We start from the raw sequence: 23778 nt of genomic DNA on the forward strand, positions 1-23778 counted from the left end.
CTATAAGATAAATACTGTGATGAGAAATCTGATACTCATAGAGTCAACATAACTTGCTGAGGAGAACCCACTGAATAATGAATGGAGGCAGGATTTAAGCCTATGATTCCTGAGCTCCAAAGTTGATGATTCCTCTACCGCAACATGATGTCTCCATACATCTATTTCTCAAAACAACAACAAACAGAAAAGCCCAAACATATCAAACATATCCTAACCATGGTTTTATGGAGTGGGGTCCTGGTATAGTATTTGACCAGAAGAACGGTTTTCTGGAACGTTGGCAAGTAATACAGACAATCTGGCAAAGTGTTCAATCTAGTCTGACCACAGGATAACTGAAATAACTGACCAACAACCTGAGGGAACCACAACGTCAGTGCAGCTGTAAGTCCAATTCTAACAAATGAATGATGCACTGGTTGAAAATTCATCGCTACTGATGGGACTGGAGGAGAAAAAAAATCCCTACACACCATTCTGTCCCTCCCAGTGCAGTTTGAGGGCTGTATACATTTGGCAAGGTAGTATTAAAATAGCAAAGGTTATCAACAAAATGGTAGTAGGTTAGGGGAATTTTACTGAATAACAATGTTACTGAGGAGTGACATTGGAATGAAAAGCTTCAAAAAAAGTATCTTCAAGAGTTCTTTTTCTGGAATAGTGTCCTTTTTTTACAGTGATGATGATGTTATTATTTTCAAGGAAGGTGATTCAGTAAATGGGCAACTAATACAATTCAATTTTTAGATCTCTGTAGGTTGTAGGGGGTTTTGTTTTAGTTTAGCATGGATCAGAATTTATTCTACCTCAGCTCTGGCCAGTGCGAGCTGTCTAAGTCTATGCAAATCACCTGATAACTCTGGGCCTCAATTTCCTCCTCTGTAAGACAGAAGGACTGGACATATGATATGGAGGAGGTCCCTTTCTGTTCCGGAGTCAAACTGATTTAAAAAGATGTTATTAACAGACTAGTGCCCTCTACAGGCAACTTGTGGCACGCTGTGATAATTCATTAAAGGGGATGTTAGCAAAATTCTCTTGGTATATTTAATGTGGTGACTTAGTATCCAACAATTATGTTTTGTTACCCAATAAACCATGGTTGTGAAGCTGTTAAAATTTTAGGTTTTGTCTAGATCTTACTTCACAGATAAGAAATGTGAGGACTACCATGGTGGTAGATATTTCCACCCCCTTTGGAGTAAGGCTGGGGCTGGAATACATGCCTCTGGATACTCAGTTCCCTGGTGTCCATCCAGTAGTGACCTTTCCAGTCCTTCACAGTTGTCTCCAAAATGCCTCCCCTTATCAGACAGCATTGGAACTGCGTATTTTCTAAACTTTCTATGTACTTACTACTCTGAAGAATTGATGAACTGTGGATTTTTCCATTAGAGCAGGAAATGGCTGCTTCAACATTGCGTGGTGATTATATGAGCACCTCACTGTAAGGCTGCTTTCTTGCAACCTTTCCTGCCTCCGATGGGGAGGTCACTTACTGACATTGCCAGCAGAAAATGTATGCATGCTCAATATCAGATTGATTCCCTTTCAGTTCAAGGACAGCTAAAAATTTTAATTCTTCATGCTGAGGCCTACTCAGAAGTTGGGATATATACTCATTGCTAAGGTGGAAGACACAGAAAAAATGTCCTGGACAGCTTTCAGTAAAAATCTGAGTCTGTTTAGGCCTACTTTATAAATTTCTTAAATTAATTCACATTTAAATTTTTATTTCACAGGCAGCATTTGTGCATTATAGAAAGCTGTGAATTCAGATACAGAAAAATAAGAAAATGATAAAACCCTATTCCTACCACCCATTGGTCACCACTGTTAACACACCTGTGAGTATATCCCGAAAGCTATTTCTATGAGGTGCTGGGGCTCAGGGAGGTTGAACCAGAATGTACCACTATGGCATACATTTATCTCAACCGAAGGCAATCAAGGCTTAACACACTCAAGAACAACTTTTTACCTCCCCCTTAGCTGCCTAAAAAGTTTAGATAGGGAGCCTCTACCAGGAAGAGAGCTACTGCTCAGAGATAACTCTTTTTTACATCATTAACACTTCTTTGCATGGCACGACAAAACAATTGTTTACCAAACATATGTTCTTCCCATCTTCCTGTGAATCATTTTCCTTCCTTCTGAAGCCCCAGGTCCCTACACCCTTTTCCTTAGCTCGCAATGACATAAAAACCTTGACTGCCTGACTGCTTTTGACCATCTCATGTCTATGTGAGGCTCCCATACATATGAGATTAAATGTGTGTTTTACTATGAATCTGTCTTATGTCATTATTATATAATTATAATTATGTTAATTAATTAAAGAATCTAGATCTATACACATACAAATACACATATATGCATTTTTACAGAAAGGAGACCAGTTTGTAACCTGCTTTCTTTAAAGATACCCATCTCCCCTTCCCAGTTTATCTTCCTCTTATCTAAAGCTCAGCCTGTATTCAGATTTCCCCTGCTTGTCCACAAAATGCCCTTTACAGTTGGTTTATCCAAACCAAACTCAAACCTGGGATCTAGCACTGTACCTTGTTATTATGTCCCTTAAAAATCTTTAGCATGATTTCTCCCCTCCCTTTATTATCATTATTTTTTCACTAAACTCCTTGTTGAAAAGAACAGGGCAGGATGAGCTTTTGTTTGCTTTTCCTTCCTTTTGTGTCCCAGATTCTATTCTTCACATAAACCACGGTTTTTAGGAAATTGCCCCCCACTCTCTGTCTTATCTCCCCCTGCAAAAGATACTGCTTTCATGGTGTAACAGATGGGGCACCTGGCTGGCTCAGTCAGTGGAGCATGGGACTCTTGATTTCAGAGTCGAGAGGTCAAGCTCCACGTTGGGTATAGAAATTACCTAAATAAATAAATACTTTAAAAAAGAAAGAAAGAATAACGGTATAACAGATGGTCAGCTTCTTCAATCTGAAGTTTTTCACCTCAAATGAAATCTGATCAAACATCTCTATTTTTCTTTCATTTCTCTTTCTTCTCTCATCCCTTCTCCCCACTCCCAGAACAAAGGAAATCAATCAAAAGGATGTCAGACCCTGTGATAAGCTATAGTTGTAAACAAAAGAGGCCTGGCCCTTATCCTCAAGAAGCTTATTATAGTATAGTGGGGGAAGGAGACTACATTAAATGCTGAATTAAATGAGGACACATACAATCGTTGTGAAGGCAAAGATAGAATACAAGGGTTTGGGGAATGAGAGATGGCTCAGGGAAGAAAGGAGCCTGGTGTAATATATTAGGAAAGTCTTCTCCCAAAGAATGACATTCAGATTGCAGTTAGTTAAGCAGAGTGGTGGGGGAAGACTGTTCCAGGTGCTGGGAACAGCACTAGGGACCATGCCCAGCCTCACTGGCATGAGGGAAATGAGGAGGAAAATGGATTGAGCTTCAGCTGGAAAGTTATGCAGGGGCTAGCCCATTCAGAGGCCAAAGACCACATGAATGATTTTTGCACTTAATCACACGGGCAAGAGGGAGCAATGAAGAGCTCTAAGTAAAGAAGACATATAATCAGACCTGGATTTTACTGAGATCACACTGACCACTGTGAGGGCAGTATACTGAAGAGACAACTGGTGATTTCCTACAGCAGCTCCCATCAACCTGGACACAAAGAACCGGTTAGAATGCCGTTGTGATTGTCCAACTGAGAGATAATGTTTGGTTTAGACTGATGGGTGGAACTGATTGCAGAAGAGTGATTTCACAGATATTTAGCTAATTAGAAAATGGATCAAAACCACAATGAGATATCACCTCACACCAGTCAGAATGGCTAAAAGTAACAAGTCAGGACATGACAGATGCTGGCGAGGATGCGGAGAAAGGGGAATCCTCCTACACTGCTGGTGGGAATGCAAGCTGGTGCAACCACTCTGGAAAACAGCATGGAGGTTCCTCAAAATGTTGAAAATAGAGCTACCCTATGACCCAGCAATTGCACTACTGGGTATTTACCCTAAAGATACAAACGCAGTGATCCGAAGGGGCAGGTGCACCCGGATGCTTATAGCAGCCACGTCCACAATAGCCAAACTATGGAAAGAACCTAGATGTCCATCAACAGATGAATAGATAAAGAAGATGTGGTATATATACACAATGGAATACTATGCAGCCATCAAAAGAAATGAAATCTTGCCATTTGCGACAACGTGGATGGAACTAGAGGGTATCATGCTTAGTGAAATAAGTCAAGCAGAGAAAGATAACTATCACATGAACTCTCTGATAGGAGGAAGTGGAGATGCAACATGGGGGGTTAAGGGGTAGGAGAAGAATAAATGAAACAAAATGGGATTGGGAGGGAGACAAACCATAAGCGACTCTTAATCTCACAAAACAAACTGAGGGTTGCTGGGGGGAGGGGGGTTGGGAGTAGGGGGGTGGGGCTATGGACATTGGGGAGGGTATGTGCTATGGTGAGTGCTGTGAAGTGTGTAAACCTGGTGATTCACAGACCTGTACCCCTGGGGATAAAAATAGTATATGTTTATAAAAAATAAAAAATTAAAAAAAAATACAACCACCCCCCAAAAAAAGAAAGAAATGGAATAAAAAACACCTGAAGACTGATTGAATGGTAAGGAAGGGGTATAGGAAGGGGAGGCACTAAAGTTAATATGTCTGTTTCTATGCAGTGACTGCAGCCCAGTTCAAAGTAGCTTAAGCCTGAAAGGAAATGGATTGATTCAAGTACAGGGAAAGCCCAGGAGTAGATGACATGCTTCAGACATGGCTGGATCCAGGAGTTCAGATGATGTCTTTAGGAACAGGTCTCTTTCTGATTGCTTTATCTGCCACTTTGGTTTCACTTTTGTCCTCAGGGTGGCAAGATAGCACCCCGTAATTTCAGGTCCACATCCTCATAGGGCAGTAACTCCAGCAGAAGAGAACATCTCAGTATTATCAGGAAATATCATTCTTCCTGAAGCAAACAGACCTAGGGTGGGAGAAGAAATCTGACGAACTATTACAAACACAGTGGGGAATGGATGCTAGGCAAAAGAGAATGACAGTATTTATTATAGGTAATAACTAGATTTTCACAGGCACAACTGAGTGGATAGTGTGGTGATGTGGCAGAGGAAGAATCAAGTGTTGAGAGGAAAGATCACAAGTTCAAGTTTGCACATGTTCCTTTTGAGGTTTATTAAACTTATACATGCAGATGTCAAGTAGGCAGATGGATACATCTGTCTGAAGCTCAGCAGAAAGTTGTTGGCAACAGTAAAGCTTTGGAAGTTATCAGTACACAGGACAAGATCATCTAAGAAGTGTGTCAAATAAGAAAAAAGTTAAAAGACAAGTAGAAAAAGAAAAAGAAGCTTAGAACAGAATGCAAAAGGTGTGATCAGCCAGTTAAAAGGAAATCTAATGGGAATGGTGTGTACAAGTGTAAGATGTGTCCTGAAGGTGAGTATGGAATGTCTATGTGTTATACCTTTGAGAGATCAGATAAAATGTGCAAGTGTCCACTGAACCTAATAACCTGGAGATAATTGGTGAGCTCAGTCAGTGGACCAGATTTGGATAGAACAGATGGGGAAGGAACCCAGATTTGATAAAAGGTTGAAGAGTGAAAAAGAATTTCAAAAGATGGCAAAGAGGACAAGTCTACTATGAATGGGTGGATACTGACAAAATAATAGCTACAGTATGAAACGAGGGTCTAAGGAAGGTTCTGTGTTTCACCTTTCCTTTTTCTTGACAGACTTGAACTTTTAAGAGAGGAAATACACATGGAAATACACATGCTGAAAGATAGAAGAAAATGGGATCCAGAGCACAGTAGATGGAAAGACCTTAGAATAGAGAAGGACTGCCTTCTTCACTAAAAATGGAAGGGAAAGGATGAATACTGATTCAGGAATGTGTGTAGACCTCATGGCCAGAAGATGATATCATTTCCACATGATGGCTTCTATTGTCTCTGTGAAGTAGGAAGTCACCTCCTTCTAATGAGGAAGGGATCTGAGGATGGGAGAGAGTAGGCCTGAAACAGGGCACAGAAAAACAAACTAGAGATGGAGCAGGATCTCAGAGCCGTGCCTCTGGCCCAGCAAAAGCTGACTTTGGCATTAATCTGACCAAGTGGTGATTTCCTACAGCAGCAGCTCCCATAAGCCTGACTGCCAAACCCAAAGAGATGGACAGCTAGTTGGCAAACGTGATGGAAGAATACAGTAAAAAGGAGTTGATGGCTGAGCAGAAACCTACCCAAACACTCTCCATGGGGTCTCAAAATTCAACTATATGCAATGAGAGCCTTGCTATGCCTAGGTTAGTGAAGCTACAGGGGGAAATGGATGCCTGATGTCTACTGAATTTGCATCTACAGGATGTGTTCTCATAGGCTTTTATCAAGTATACAAGACTATGATTGAAATGTTGGACCATGGAATCCATTTGGGTAGAGAGGGAGGTGAGACGAGGAGGGCAGCAAACACAGGAGTATAATAGGAGGACCCCAAAGTGGAAGAACAGCTATGGAAAGCAGAGATGGCTGGCCATCCTCAACAGAGTCAGACTTAGAAAAGAGAGTAAGCCTTGCACCCGGGCAATGGAAGGGGTCCCACCCACCACTTGTTAACCCATGTGGTCTTGTCTCTGGTTCAGATTCCTGATTTAAAAATTGGGGAAAATGGCATCTTTTCTGCTCTCCTCACCAAGCTGTTGTCAGCGATCATGTAAAGTGCTCTAAAAGTGTGGGCTGTACTAGAAAACAAACTCATATGTCTCTTTTTTCCATTGTGGTGGAGAGAGGGTGGGTGGAAAGAGAGGTGGTTACCCAAGAACTCACCACTGAGTAGCACTGGCCTCGCGTGTGCACCAGGCTTGGGTTTGGGGAGGAAAAACAAACTGCTCATACTCTGCCTCCAGCTGTTGCTACTTACTAACAAACTGCTCTTCAGCATCACTGTGGTTCTATTTTAATTTTTCAACTGTTTGTTTTTATTCCATAACAATCTAACCTTCCTGGATCATTCAGATACACTAAGACATGAGATCAGGGCACAGGCTAGAGTACTCATGCTTCAGAGTGTTAGTGAAGAGGCAATGTTTGTACCACTTCTCTCCTCAATGCAGCCGCTCTTGTTTTAACCCTTCATTCCTTTTTCCTATGAATCCCCTACTCTGGGAAAAACCAAACAAAAACCTTTTCTTCCTGTGATTGTCTCTAATGCAGTAAATGGCACCACTACTCACCCAGTTGTTCAAGCCAAAAACTTGGGATTCATTCTTGATTCTTGCCTTTCCCTGATATCCAATCCCCAGGTGGGTCTGGTTGACATGACTTCCAAGAACAATCCACTTTTCACAGTCTTGACCACAGTCGCCAAAGCCCAGCAATCATCATCTCTCAGAGGGGCAGCTACAATATTTCCTTGTTTGCCCACCTATCATCTATTCTCCCATAATCCACCCTCCAGAGTTCTCTTTTCCAAAGCATATATCATGTGTCATCTAGAGTAAGATCTGTCCCCCACCCCCACTTCACTCAAGCTACCCTAGCCTTCCTCTGAGTCCTTTAACTTGCCCAGCTTGTTTTGGCCTTGAGTCCTTAGCCACAGCCATTCTCTTGCCTCTGAAGGTTGTTCTTCCTGATCCTCATGTGGCCGGTTCTTTCTTGTTGTTCAAATCTCAGATTGCTACCTCCTCAGAGAGTTCTTCCCCAACCACAGCGCCAAAAGTGGGATGAATGATTTCATCTGTCTCACAAAAACATATACGTCCTTGACTCTGTGCTTTCTTGTCTATACTTCCTTTCCTTTCCACCCTCAGAATTTGCCAAGCACCATTTGTGCGGCTACATTCGTGGTACAAACATTGCCTTGGGGAGGGTCAGACATATTCCTCCCATTCTCCTTCCTTCTATTCATTCCTCCTCTCTTCTTTCTTTCCCTTTCTCCTTCCTTCTCTCTATTCCTCCATTCCATTACATAATTAACCCATCAGCTACCACGATCTAGCAGAGTCACATTTCTAAACGTAAAGGCAGCAATGGTATAAAGAAAGGAGTCCTTGATCTGAAGTCCAAACACTTGGGAGAAACTCTACTTTACCCGTATATCTCAGCCTCAGTTTTCTTATATTTGAAGCGGCAATAAAAATTACTATTTCACAAATTGTTGTTGGGTGAGATGGTAAGTGTATCTGTTATCTACTGCCACAATAAAGCCATATAACAAACCACCTCAAAACTCATTGGCTTAAAGAAGCCATTTGTTATTCTCATTCTTTTTTGGGTCAGCTGGCCAGCTTTGCCAATCTGGCCAAGGCTCATGTATGTATTTGCAATCAGCTGTCCATTCAGCTGGGGTAACTCATCTCTGTTTCCTATGGTCTCTTATCTTCTGGGCTAGACTAGGCTTGTGTTTCTGGTGGTGGCAGGGCTCCAAGAGAGAAATCAGAAGCCACATTTCAAGTATCTGCTTGCATAAAGTATGCTGGTATCCCATTGTCTAAACAAGTCACATGGCCAAGACCACTGCCAAAAAGCATGAATATAATAGAAGTACGAAAAACCCACTGCTAATAATGCAATCAATTCACCACAATGAGAATGAGTCATGATGACATGTAGTTTCCTCCTCTGGGAAGCCTTTCCTGATTTCCCTCAGCACTCTTCAATAGGCTTCCATCATAAATATTATTCATGAATATTTACTGAATCCCTAAGCTTTTCTAGATTCTAGGCACCAGAGTGCTGCGCACGCAAAGGTAACTGTGACCAAGTCCACTGCACTGCAGTGGGAGAGACAGAGTGAATAAGTAAATGTATAAAAATATACATAATTCCATATACTGATATTTGCTTTTTTAAAAGATTTTATTTATTTATTTGACACAGAGAGACTGTAAGAGAGGAAATAAAAGCAGGGGGGAGAAGGAGAGGGAGAAGCAGACCTCTTGCTGAGCAGGGAGCCTGATGTGGGGCTCAATCCTTGGATCCTGGGACAATGACCTGAGCTGAAGGCAGATACCTAACAACTGAGCCACCCAGGCGCCCTTTAATATGTGCTTTAAGAATACTGCTTTGTAGCTATTTAAAGCATATCAGTCTCTTCCTCAATGCTGGGATTGCCCTAGCCTCAATGCCCTAGCCTCAGTGCTAGGGCAGGGGCCAAGTATTTTCATGACATCTCTACTCCTTAGCACAGTTGTCTGGCCCATAGGTGCTCAATAAATAAGAAACTTCTAGTAGGTAAAACAGGACTGCAAAAGACATGGTAATGAAGGGTGTGAAGCCAAGAACTTTGCCATGGCAATAGCTATTCATTCTTGGGCTCTAATTCCTTTCAACACCATGGAAAGACACAGGAACTGCCTTTTCTCCCTGACCCTCCTGACACACATGTCTATCACCCAGTAGTGACTCTGAACAACAGCTCTGGCAACATTTGTCCAGTTCTGCTTCTCTCCTAATCCAAAGAAGCATTTGCTCTCCCCATCTCAGTACTTGCCTATCTTAACACAGTCAACGGTGGTGGCAAAGTCAGAAAGGACAAGGGATATGTGGGCCTGGGTACTTGCTGCTTCCACTGGGGACTGGGAAAATGGAAAGGAATGATTTTGAGCAGAAAGGTTACTCATTACTTCACCTCTCTCAATGTGAATCAGAAGTAGACATGGAGGGTGCCTGGGTGGCTCAGTGGGTTAAGCCACTGCCTTCGGCTCAGGTCATGATCTCAGGGTCCTGGGATCGAGTCCCTCATCGGGTTCTCTGCTCAGCAGGGAGCCTGCTTCCCTCTCTCTCTCTCTCTCTCTCTGCCTGCCTCTCTGTCTACTTGTGATCTCTCTCTGTGAAATAAATAAATAAAATCTAAAAAAAAAAAAAAAAGTAGACACGGACTACAATTTACATGTTTTGCCAGTAATCTTTAGAGTTCCTTCTTTGTCTGGCTTGATTCTAAACCCTGTATTTCAGTGTTATTCAGAGCTTTTTTCCAAAGATTCATATGCCTACTTGAAGACACTGGTTGGTTTAAAAAGCACTGTTGTGGCTACATGTCAGGTTTTGAAATGCTCAGCCACTGAGCCTCCTTCTTACATTGGGGATATCCTCACAGCATGAGTCTTGGCAAAAAGCAGAACCTGCCTCACAATTAGGAACTGAAAAGGCCATATTCTCGCTTTCCTTCTACTCAATGGCAGGAGTCGGATATGTATGTAACTAAGACCGGCAAGTAAGATGCTCCTGCCTGGGCAGTGCTGCATTCTTCCCTTACTACCAACATGGTAGAGGTAACAACACCAATGGGAAACTGTGTCCTATAACTAGTATCCAGTGGAGATATCTGTTATGGGCTGAATTGGGTTCCTCCAAATTCTTATGTTGAATACTTAACCCCAAGTATCTCAGAACATGACCGTGTTTGGATAGAGTACTTAAAGCTGGATAAAGTACTCAAAGAACTCAAGGTACAGTGAGGTCATTCTGAGCTTCGTGGTTCAACCAAAGTTTTATAGGATTGGCATATCTGCTCTTCCTCTGTGATTGGTGGGCTTCTAACTAATCTAGTCCTACTTCTCCCTTCCTTCATATAATATAAATGCAGTTTTCTTATATGTATCCCCTCAAAGTTGGCTGATCTGTTGAACTTCTTCACAGAAAACAACTAGGATCAGATGGTTGAAGTAATATTACAGAGGGAGATGTGCCATCTGACACATGGTATATTCTGCTAATATCAACAGGCTATCCTCCAGCCCCAGCACCTCACAGGTGTTGACATTAAAGGGGACATTGCAATTTTATTCCTGCTCTAGCATGTGTTGTAAGTAAGCTACTCTATTGTCCTTATTTTGGGTTGAGTCACATCAATATCATAAATTGAACTCTTGGCTTGCTAATACATTTTGATACATATCCAGGTTAAATCTACAACAAAAGTGTTCCATTCCTCATAAATATATGACACTGAGGCTATGTAACCAGTGGTTGGGTGAAGCTATCTTATCCGAACATAGGTTTGCATAGGCTCAAAATGCTGATGAATTAAAACTTTTATTTTGTTAGTTTCACTGACATTTCACACTTCAGGGGATAAGGGGTGGGGGAATATCAGAGGAGTAGAAATTACTAAGCCCGAGTCCTCTACTTCAAGTTAAACAGGCTGACAGAGTATGATGCCAGCTGGTTTTTGCCCCTATTTCTACTTCTACAAAAAGAATAGGGAATTCACCTTTGTTAGGTAAGAAACATGTGCTAGACACAATGCTGAGTGATTCACAAATATTATTCCATTTACTTCTCACAATAGCTCTCCAAAATCACTACTACCATTGTCATTCCCGTTTTATAGATGAGCAAATATGTTTTCAGAGTTAGTTGGCCAAGTCAGTATCATATATTACTCCAATGAATGTCTTTCTACTACACAGGGAAAAGAAGAACATGTTGTCAGCATCAAGAAACCCAAGAAAGAACAGAGTTCCGTTTGTTAAAACAGAGTAGCTATAATTAAATAGGACAGGAAAGTCAAGTTGTTCCTCAGAGAAGTCAACAAAGCTGGATTGCATTATCACCTCTCATTACTCTCTTCTATCAACTCATCTCTGACAACCCAGTAGAACAGCCATCTTCTGGGGGCTATGGCTGTTCAACATCTAGGATTTGATTTGTTCCATTTATTTTGAGTACTTTTGTTTGCATTTTGTTTGTTTTCTACTCTCTCTCTCTCTGGCTGCCTCTTTTACAGTTTATAGTTTGAATATTTGGTGTATATTCTATAGCCATTGACGGCTGTGGCCCCTTCCTTCTGGAGAAAAAGACAGTATGGATGGGATATAAGGCAATAAGTTCTTTTCTTCCTTTCTCCTTTGTTCCCTCCCATGAATAATAATCTGGGTGAATGATCTTGAGCAAACCACTTAGCCTCTTAACACCTGATCATTTCATTTATAGAGATGATGGTACCTCATATATCTGATGGCAGGGGCATGACCCAAAGCATTTCCTGAACCTCTACTCCCTCCAACAAACACAATCTCTTTCTTCTGATATGAATAATTAAGTGTTATTCCCATGGCATGCCTTAAAGAGAGACATCTTCTAGTGGGCATTCTTCTGAATGGCAGTTAAGACTGGTAAACACACCAATCTTGGGGTGGTGGGGATTAGACATCCCTAGGAGGCCCATTCTGCATGTCTCACTGGTTACAACCTCCCCCCACAATGCTGCACTTAAAATTTAGTTTCTGAAATCTTTTTATTTTCCAAATTACCCAGCGAAAATGTTTTGCTTCTAGCACCACTACCAACAGGGCTCATAGCACACTTTGACCCAGAAGGGAAGGGCAGAGTAATTTGGGGAAGTGGAGTTTGAACCTGCTCTCATTCATTTTTTAATCAAACACCTCCACGTTGGACATTCCAAAAATATCATGGGAAATTCTTTAGGAAATTTTCATGGTTGAGATATTTGAACTTCCTGTTGAATACAGAAAGCAAGGAATTATATTTGGCCTCTCTCTTGCCAGAGCACAGTAATGGCTTTTCCACTGGGGGCACTTATTTGGAGCATGAATTTGAGGCTGTGAACCCAAGAGGGTCTCTGGTGGGGGTGAGATGGAGCTGCACCTTTGTGAATGCTATAAGTTACCCTAGTGTGTACTTCCTTTCTTTGCATGGAAAAAAGGGGGTGGAGCCAAATGATAAATGAAGACTTCTTTATGTAGCAAGGGAAATAACCTACTGTTATGATTGGAACTCTCTATTAGACTTTTATATTTTTTTGAAATTAGAGGAGATCTAGGACTTGCATGGAGATACTAACCAGAATTTTTAATGCTCTGATGATTCCAGGTTTCCTAGTGAGAAGCTGTTATTCTCTTTTTAAAGGAAGATTATCATGGTAGTAGTAGTGGTATTCCTAATAACCACAACAATAATAGTAATACTTAACATGATTAGGTATTTATGAAGTTTTAGGAATCTTTAAATGTTTTATGTGTATTGACTCATATATTCCCACAATAACCATAGGAGTTAAATGCAATTATTATCCACACTTAACAGATGAGAAAACTAATTCACAGAGACTTTCCACATGGTCACACAATTGGAGTCAGGATGTGAATACAAAAGGTCTGGTTCTAAAACCCACACATTTTAACCACTACACACACACAAAACAAACAAACAAAAAAACTCCAAAACCAAAAAACAACAACAAAAAACAAATGGTGGTTTCCACCTCCATGGGATCTCCCCAGGGCCATCTCTGACCTGTGATTTTTTAAAGGTACCTCTGTGGGTAATTTCTGCTCACTGAAGTTATCCCTAGTGATACTTCTCCTTGGACACAGTTCCATCCCAAAGACTCTCAGCATGTGCTCCACTGGGGAAGTTTCCATAACTGGAAGTGGCTTCCATCACTACCTCTTGTCATGAAGGCTGCCAGTGAATGGTGGTTTCAGGCATTCATTCCAACCAACACATTTTTTGGAGTCCTCATGGTATCTTAGGTACTGAACCTATAATGTCACACAGCTCTTTCAAGGAACTTGTAAGAGTAGTATAGTATCTTAAAGATGGCATCTAAGTCTACTTGGGGCACCTGGGTGGCTCAGTGGGTTCAGCCTCTGCCTTTTATTCTTGGAGGTATAGCACAGATCCACTTGGCTTATAGGACCCAGTAATCATAATTGTATATACCTGTGTATATACTACTTTTGAATTTACAAAGTTCTTATAAAATTCATTATCTCGTCTTATCTTCACCCTAACCTTATGAGATTCTTATATGTTCCATTTTATAGATGAGAACATTGAAGCTCAGAAAGCTTAAATGTCTATCTTAAGGTTTTATACGAAAGTCAGAGCCAGGAATAAATCTAATCTTAGAGTGCTAATTTCACCACACTACCACAAAGGGTATTATCAGCCTTTTAACTCTTTGACTTTACAGGAAAAATAGTATCTTGTTGTTTTAATTTATACTACTTTGATTATACCTGAGGCTCTTTTGTAGTTCTTTCTTTCCTACTGCCCAAGCCAATTTCTGTTTTTGAGTGTTTATCTTTCCCGAAGTGACTAATAAGAAATCTTGCTGTAAGGGAAATGTTGAATCTTTATCCATCACATATTTTGCAAATATGCATTCCAGTTTGTCCTCTGCCTTTAATGTTTTTTAGCATATACAGAAATATAAAATATATTACGAAACTTATCTGCCTATTCCTTCATAGCTTCTGCCTCGGAAAAGGTTTCTTGACTAAAATCATGCATTTTTTTTTTCCTACCTAGATGGTAGTTTTACTTTTATATTTTGGTTTTTAGTCCACTTGGAATGTATTTAAGTGTATAATGTGAGCTAAGATTTCCACTTGGAGTTTCTGAACTGAACAAAGGTATTCCAGGATAATTTATTAAATAATGCCCCCCCTCCACTGATTTGATCTTCATCATATTTTAAAAACAATTTATATCTGGGTCTTATGTGGGGCTTTTTATTGACTTTCTGTGATATGTTACTCCTGATTCCAGTCCCGCACTCTCTACTCCTTGCCCCCTCCCCGCCCAGGAGCACAGATCTTAGAGTGTGTACTCCTATCTCAGCATCTCTCCCCTGGTCATCAGCACCTCAGGCCTCGTCAATTGTGTGTGTGTGTGTGTGTGTGTGTGTGTGTGTGTGTTCTGTATCTTGTGGTTCTCAAAATCAGACAGCCATTTTCCACCTATGACTTTGTTACCAAATACAGAATCTAGAATCTGAAGCTGTTCCCTTAAGTGACTGTTCCCATTCAGAGAACTCTTTCTTATTCAAGAAAAGTTTTGCTCCATTTAATGTGGGCTTTTGTGGAGAAGATTTTGCAGGCCTCATTTTCTCTTAAGGTATGCAGGTCATGAGGAAATGTGGGAAAACATGAGAATTCAAGACCCAAGCAACTGATGTATAGAAATTTAACATTAATCTGGGGAGTTAGACACTAAATTTATGTTGTTGTTGTTGTTTTTTAAATCCCCGTGAAATACTCATTTCTGTGCAATTCATGGTCTGGTTCAAGTCATTTAACCATACAAAAAGAAATATAAAAATTTCTTTTATCATTAAATGTTACATCTGAAATGGACGACATCTTCTAGTTCAACCTCCTTGTTTTTACAGATGTGGAAACTGAGGCCCAGAGAGCATGACCCATTGAATAGGTCAGAGCCAGGATTAAAAAGAGGGTATCTCAATGGAGCACACTCTGCGCCTCCCCTCTGGCTCAATATATGGGAGTTCATTAAATCAAGCAATTCCCTCTACTACAATTGTATTAAAATTCATTATTTTTAAAAAAGATTTTATTTATTTATTTGAGAGAGAGCAAGAGAGAAAGCACGAGCAGGGGAGAGGGGCAGAGGCAGAGGGAGAACTGAGCTTGATCCCAGGACCCTGGGACCATGACCTGGGCTGAAGGCAGATGCTGAACCAACTGAGCCACCCAGGCACCCAAAATTCAAAACTCGAGTGAGGACATAGGCTGAAATTGGAACAGTTTTTCTAATTCATCAATTTAAATATATACTGTAAATAGCTATGAACAAACCCTCCCCTGACTCATTCCTTTTCTGTCTTTCTCTTTCACCTTTCCCCCTTCTCTCTTCTTTCTTCCTCCCTGTCTTCCCCCTTGCTCTGGAACCTCTCCTGCCTGCCAGAAATAAACCTTGCCTCGCAGGCATCTTCTTGGAGCCCCCACAATACATTTGGCTGGAATGGATGCGCCTCTCCTGTGTGGGAGGCAATCATTCTACCACCTCTTCTAGCAAGCTGGGGTTCTGGGTCCCACAGTTCAGGCAGAAACAAGGCAAAGTGAAATGGATTACAGCAAAATAAGACATGGACATGCTTGTGGACACAGAGCTCTACCCATGTAACACAGGCCTTCAAATAAGCTGGATTCAAGTCCTCTCTTGCATAACCTCAGCAATTCCACTTACTACTCACTGGATCTAGTTCTTAGCCACCAAGACCTTGGCTGCTCAGGGCACTGCTGTCCCATCAGGGATCTCTTCCTTCCCTGGCCTCAGGCAGCAGAGGACTCAGAAGAGGTCTAAGGGAGAAGAGGAAGGCATAACTTGTTTGTGTTCACATCTCCATAGTTTCACTCCCTGTTCTGCTGTGAACAGCATCACTCTGCTAGGACCCACATGTGAGGGCTCCCTTTCCAGAAGGTGGGTCTCAGGTGGAGCTCAATGGTCCATCTTTCATGTAAAGACTGCTCTCAAGTCAGCTCTGCTCGCTCGCTGTCCTTTTGGGTTTTCTTTTATTTTTTTCTTTTTAAGATTTATTTATTTATTTGAGAAAGAGAGAGAGAGAGAGAGCACGAGCAGAGGGAGAGGGAGAAGCAGACTCCCCCACTGACCAAGGAGCCCAATGCAGGGCTCAATCCCAGGACCGAGGGATCATGACCTGAGCAGAAGGCAGCAGCTTAACCAACTGAGCCACCCAAGCACTCCTCCTTTTGGGTTTTTATCCACATCACATAGAATGCTACTTTCAAATGTACTTCTAGGCTGAGATGGACTGAACAACCACCTTCCTTCCAAGGCCCCAGGCCTTTTGCATGTCACCCAAATCCTCATCATTTCTTTCTTTCTTTCTTTCTTTTTTTCTTTCTTTCTTTCTTTCTTTCTTTTTTAAGATTTTACCTATTCACTTGACAGACAGAGATCAGAGATCACAAGTAGGCAGAGGCAGACAGAAAGAGAGAGGAGGAAGCAGGCTCCCTGCTGAGCAGAGATCTGATGCGGGGCTTGATCCCAGGATGCCAGGATCATGACCTGAGCCGAAGGCAGAGGCTTTAACCCACTGAGCCACCCAGGTGCCCCATCCTCATCATTTCTTTCATCAAATATTTATGGTTGCCTGTTAGGTGCCAGCCACCATGAAAGGCTTTCTGTGTACAAAGGCAAATAAGTTGCAGTCTCTGCTCTTAAGACCGCCCCCCCCCCCCCACATTCAGGAGGGGACACAGACAAGGACATGAACAAATGTAAGAGAAGCACGGCACTTGGGCCACAACAGGACATCCATGGGTCTGGATACGTTTTCCCTCATTGGCCAACTTCCCACCAAAAAAATATAAAAAATAATATTTTAAATGAATACCCACTAAAGATCAACGTATACTTAACAATTATGCATGAAAACATTACTTCTACTTTTAAAAAGAATTTAGAACATTTTCATGAGCTCCTGAAAGTATCACAGACCCTTGGCCCACCTGGAGACACTGGCCCAGCATGCCAGTTGTATTTTCTTTCCTGTTTTGGGATAACTCAGCACCAGCTCTTTATTCCTTCTATCTGTTTCTGACAATAGGAATCCCCTTATGATGATAATTCTACATTTGATTTCCATCCACTGAAACCATATATATTGACAAAGCATTGCACTGAAATTACCTTTAAATGCATGTATTTTTAATTTATCATGAGAACAGCCACAAATATATCTGCCTAATAATCATAGCTAAAATGTCTTTTGTCTTAACTGCGTGAGCAACACTAGTGCATATATATTAACTCACTTAAGATGACCACCCAAAGGGGTGATAGTATTGCCACTGCCCTCACCGGACAGATGGAGAGCCAGAAACACTCAGAGGTTAAATACCTCACTTTGGGGCCATACAACTAGTAAAAGGCACAGCCAGGGTTTGAATCTGTCAGGGTCCGGAGCCTTAACCACTCCGCTAGATGACCCTGGACACACCTGCATGACCCCTATCACCCAGGCTCTTTCTCAGCAATTGTGAATTTTCTACCCTCTACAAAAAGTGCACCCGCCAGAAGCCCACAGCCCACAGGCTGGGAACCTGTACTTAGGGGAAAATTTCTAACTTTTTATAGCATTCAGCTGCCACTGGGACTCACTTAATACATGAAACGCTCCTATTTCAGGGACTGTCTTATGGGAACACAGGAGCCATGCTTTCCCCCTGCGCCCCCTGTGCCTTCTTGTAGCTGAATATGAGCCAATGGAATGAGAAGCCATGACATTCCCAGTGCATCCTCCCTATCCCCTAAAATGACTCAAGAGATTTGAGGACACCCCTCCACCCTCCCCTGGACCCTTGCCTTGTTCATTAGCTCTCAGGCTGGATTTATAGTCAGCACTGTCCTGGGTTCTGCCTTTTACCAACAAAGCAGACTCAGAGAGAAAGGATTTGGGTAAAAAGATGATATGTTAGCCCCCAGGCCCCCAGTGCCAGAACAATCCTTGTTTGCCAAGCAGGAATTTATGTAATCTTAAGACTCAAGACACCTTTAATTTCCAAATTGGTATTAAAACCAGCACAATCATCCTGCCTAAGTAAGTGCCAAAATACTCTTCCCTGAGCCCTCCTAAGGACTTTGAGGTGATAGAAAATACCCTCTTGAAATGATAGAGTTAATTCCAGAATGGAAGCTATGCCACAGGAGAAAGAACAACAGAAGAAAGCATTTCAACTGAGGTGTACATCATGGCAGAAAGGATGAGACAGCTGACCCATATACACACGTTCTGGTCCAGAAATAGTATCTGCTTGATGATAACTTTAGTATACAACCAAAAGTAATGATAGAAAATTATTACTTTTTTTGTATGGGGGGGCAGAGCTGGAGAGCCTGTATCTATTTTTCATTCACACAGCTTGAAGCCAACAATAGCTATGACTGGATAATATCATATACACTTATGGAGGAAAATACATGAAAACTAATCCAGAAGAGTCTGCGAGACCACCACAGGTGGGTGACCAGGAATGAGTGGACAGATGAAAGATCATGTGGCCATCTAATACAACATCACCTCTTTTCTTTAAAAGGACCAAAGTATTATCTGTTTTTAAAAATAAGTTTCAACTCCATGGCCATCTACCGTAAATCACTGCCTCTGTATAAAGAAGTGCCTGACCACTTAGTCAGAGTTCCTGGAACTCCAGGCAGAGGCAAATGCTGCAGTCAGGGCATGCAGATAGGTGACAGATGGTGGATTGTAGCCTTTCAACACATAACCGTAACCTGATGCACTGTCTGAGTTTATTTTCAATCCCCATACACAATGGCTTATTGTTTATAATAAGCTCTCCTCCAAACCCACTTCCAGGAAAAGATTCTCTGTGTGTGTCACCCAGCATCACTTCCCGGGCTACACAGTGACCATGAGGAATCCACAACCTAAGGCCAAGTGTCAAATGCCAATAATTGGGGTAGGGGTTGGGGAGGGCTTGAAATTTCCAGTCCTTGCTACTATTTATATAAGTGTCCTGTCTCGTCTGGTCTCAGATGCATCTTAGATGCGTTATTTAGAAATTGCAGGCTTCCTTCTATTTTCTCACCTGGAATGAAAACTGATGTACATTTCACCAAGCCATCCCTACTTGTTAGAAAAGGAGGGCAGAAAAGAAAATTTTGTCTCACAGGTTGGGTTTCTATCTCAAGGTGGGAAAACTCAGTCATTTGCACTCAAAAGTAAACAAGCTACACTCACCCCAGCCTAGAAGATATGTAAACATTAAATGGGCAATTCTAATTTTCTTCTTGGTACTGTGTTCATGTTCTGAGTCAACTCTTGCCTTCTCTCTCTCTTTACTTTGAAGCTAATGAATGCAGGCCCCTGATTCTATCTGAGATCATGCAATTCCACTGGGCTTTTCAGAAGGCTTGGGGTCCACAAAGGGACATGAATTTGAATGAGCACAAATTCTAGCTATATGACTCCGATTAAAATATGAGGCAGAGAACAGCTCTGAGATTCATGAACATCAATTTACTTGGGGGAGAAGCTGGATAAAACTTTGAGTTTGGTCTCAAAATAGCCTGGACAATTTTAGTTTTCTGACAGCATTTGGTGGCAAGCCTGTTAAAGAACACCATCTTGAAATTTCCCATTTGTGTGCTGTAGATAGCATATCATCTGGACACACCCAGAGCGTCAGAAGCATTAATCACCAAGGCACACCTGGCATGGAGCAGAGATGTGAGGAGAGGAGGAGACAGAGTTTTAGAAGGACCCCAGACCTTGTGTCTTCTACATTTCTGCCTATTTGATTAGTTAACAGCTTTCGTTGTTGCTCACCCAGAAAAGACCTAGGGTACAATGGTTAAGAGAATAAATGTTACTACAGTCAGGAGGATGTGATTCTGAATCTCAGCTCTGCCATGCACTGGCTCTGTGACAATGGGCAGGTTCCTTAACTTCTCTGAGCTTTAGCTTCGTAGGGAGACAAGTACGCCAGGATTAGCACAGGACCTACACATGTTGGGGCTCAGGACTCTTCCTCTCTTACCCGTTCCTTTCCACTGAGTATTAACGTATAAATACAAAGTACCAAATCAGTTCTCACAAAGCATTACCGTTCACACAAACCATTACTGGTGGCCCAACAATGTCGAACTTGAAATTATTATCTTCATTATTATTCAGGAAAAGGCCATTTAGAAGTTGCTGTTTCTGATTTTAGTTATCAAATCATTTTGACGTAGATACTTTTGCTCTAGACTGAGCCACGTGAGAGGCTTGGCAGACATAAGGCTAGCGCTCACCCACTGTTCTCACAGAGGGCTTATAACAGGGTATTCTCTGACTTGACAAAGTTTTGATGCTTGAATGCTCTTGGCAATGGCATTAGTCAGTGTCACTCCTTCATGTACCAGTCCCATGTTTATAATGTGATTCTTTGAGAGCCAAAGAGAAACAGGGATCCGAGTCCTTACTTTAGATATGCCAAGTGAGTCAAGTGAGAACATCTCTGAAACACTGAAATCTTTTTAACTGAACTAATTTAGCAGGAAAAGTCACTGGGGTGGGGCCCAGGGGGGCACTTGTCCATGAGGCACATTTGAGTACCCCAAGCTTAAGAACAGGGTCAAGATTATCCAAGAGGAGAGCTGGTCTGGCACTGATATTGTCCCTTCCAGATTGAGTCATCATCACACCATGACCATGCTCAGTGGCAAATGGCTGAGTATGTGAGAAAAGAAAACTGATCACAAAGATTCATCTTGCTGGATCCCAGCTTGCTATGGTCCGGAGCCCCATGCCTGAGTGGAGCATGACATTCCGGGGAGAAGCACTCTGCCCTGCCAACTTCCCCTGGTCCCTAGACAGTTGATGGCAGCAACCCTTCTATCTGTCCTAGACTAATGGATGGATGTTTTCAGCAGTGACATAGCAAGAAATAGCATCTTCTTCCATGAGTGACTGTGTTGGCCTGTGTAGACTTGGGTTCTTAGACTTCTCATGGGCAATGGCCAGAAAAGAAAGTAGAGACTTCTCAGTGAAAACACGGAATTGGAATTATTATAAATTAAACATTCAAAGAAAGGTGAGGTTATTTCATATTCCAAACCGATGAAGTAGGATATATTAGTTATGCCTAGGTACATTTGAGTTGACAGCCTACATAACATCTGTTCTAAGACCTTCGGCAAATCCTTAAACTAAAGAACGTGTGAAAATTGAAAACAGCCAGGAGCTACCTCACATCTTAGGATGAGTTGTATCTCTTTACCTTACTGCCTTCTAGTCCAGATTTCCAAATGAGGAAAGTGCTAAAATGGAGGTGAACTTACCTTTTGAACTGGACAATTCATTCCCTTTTGGTAGCTAATTTCCAATCCCTTCCTCTCTGCAGTATGACCTTTGGCCAATTTAAATTAATTATGAAAACTTGTATTTAGATTGAGGTTCCTTGCCTTCAGAGGCAGAAATGAAGTTGTATCAAAATGATCTTGTCTTAGCATTCTTTTTTTTTTTTTTTAATTTCATTTATTTGACAGAGAGAGAGAGTGCACACAAGCAGGGGGAGCAGCAGGCAGAGAGAGAGGGAAAAGCAGACTTCCTGCTATGCAGGGAGCCTGCCCTGGGGTTTGATCCCAGGACCCTGAGATCATGACTTGAGCCCAAGCCAGATGCTTAACAGACTCAGCCACCCAGGTGCCCCTTGTCTTAGCATTCTTAAAGAAAAAATCCAAACTAGCTCATTAGAGATCAATATGGTAAGTATTCTTGTAATGGTACCACAAACACATCAAGAACCAGGACCTTCATCCCAGTTTTATTTAAAATAATCTCAAAGATACCATTTAAATTGATTGGTTGTAATACAAATCACTGTGTTTTGCATAACTACAAATAAAGGCTCAGGCAAGGAAAAACCTTTCTTGGTCTACAGAAATGTGATAGAAGAATTAGAAATTTTATAATCTGATCAATATAGCATTTTTTTTTTACCTGAAAATCTCAAAGCCATGCTCAACCTCAATACTGAACTTCATGACACTGTCCGTGGGTGGAGAAGGTGCCAATACATTGCTCACCGTCATCAGCTGTGGTAGTAAAACAAAAGGGAAGTTTCAGAACCTGAATTTAAATTCCTATCTCTAATCTACCATTCCCATCAGCATCCCCATGTGACGTTTGTTGGCTGGGATGGATGGATGGAGTTTAGGCGAAGGCATGCATTTTGTGACTTGTTGGCTGGTTCCTAGAATCTGGGCAGGGACTGGACTTGATTGAAGGGCTACTTTTCCTCTGTGGGCCTATAGCATGATTAAGCTCTCTATTCTCTCAGACACTGGCAAGGAAGACCTGGTAGGATCACAATGCCATCAAAACATTAGACAATCACCTGTTAGCCTCTTACAAAGTTTTGAGTATGTGAAATTTAGGAAATAAAACAAGCAAGCTAAGGGAAAAAGAGAGAGAGGGGGACAAACCGAGAAATAGATTCTTAACTATAGAGAACAAACTGAAGGTTACCAGAGGGGAAGGTTGGTGGGGGAGATGAGTGAAATAGGTGTTAGGGATGAAAGAGTGTGCTTCTTGTGACAAGGACCAGATGATGTATGGAAGTCTTGAATCACTACATTATATACGTGAAACTAATAGGAATATGTCAACTAAATTGAATTTAAATAAAAACTTTTCTTAAAAAAGAATGTCTTGAGTATCATGTTTACTGGGTACCCATCACTAAGTTCTTTAGGGGATATAGGTTAGACACATACATGTTAGCAATCATCCAAACCAAACCCCTTATTTTACTGACAAGCAAACCAGCCCAAAGTCATATAGATAATGAATGGCAGGTCCATGAACAAGATCCTGGTTTCTTGATTCCTCATATTCTTTCTATCACCTAATTCTTCCTTATGTAAAGAAAATAGGATGTGACTTTCCTCCCAGAGGAGTTCACAACAGCAGAATGGGGCGGAATGAGACTTTGTGTAACTGACAGTGGATATCTCAACATGAGAATGTAATAGGGATGGAACAGTGAATTAATACATGCCTGCAATCTACACAGGATTTTATTATATTTTTTCTCACATAATCCTTAAAACAAATTGTGAAACCTATCTAATCACCGATTTTATTGGGAAGAAAACTGGAGCTCAGTTCTGCACTCTCCATTAGCATATCCATGGAATTGTACCTCTCTTTATATCTATCCCTCTGAGGACCCAGAATCAGTGGACTGCCAGAGAGGAGGGATTCAGTCAAAGGCTGACTGGAAAACCAAAGCTTTGGAGTTGGTGCATTGTATTTTCTTGGACACAGAGAACCCTCAGTAGGTGGAGGAAACACAGATTGCCTCCCCATGATTCTGTCACCACCCAGAGAAAGCTGGAACCAGTGACACACGCACTTGCTTGCAATCTCAAATATAAATTGCCTAGAAAATTGAGCACACTGAAGAGAAATTTTGCATCTTATACCTGCAGCAGCCCCATGTATGGAAGTC

Source organism: Mustela nigripes, chromosome 12, assembly GCF_022355385.1.
Source record: "Mustela nigripes isolate SB6536 chromosome 12, MUSNIG.SB6536, whole genome shotgun sequence".
Taxonomy (NCBI): domain Eukaryota; kingdom Metazoa; phylum Chordata; class Mammalia; order Carnivora; family Mustelidae; genus Mustela; species Mustela nigripes.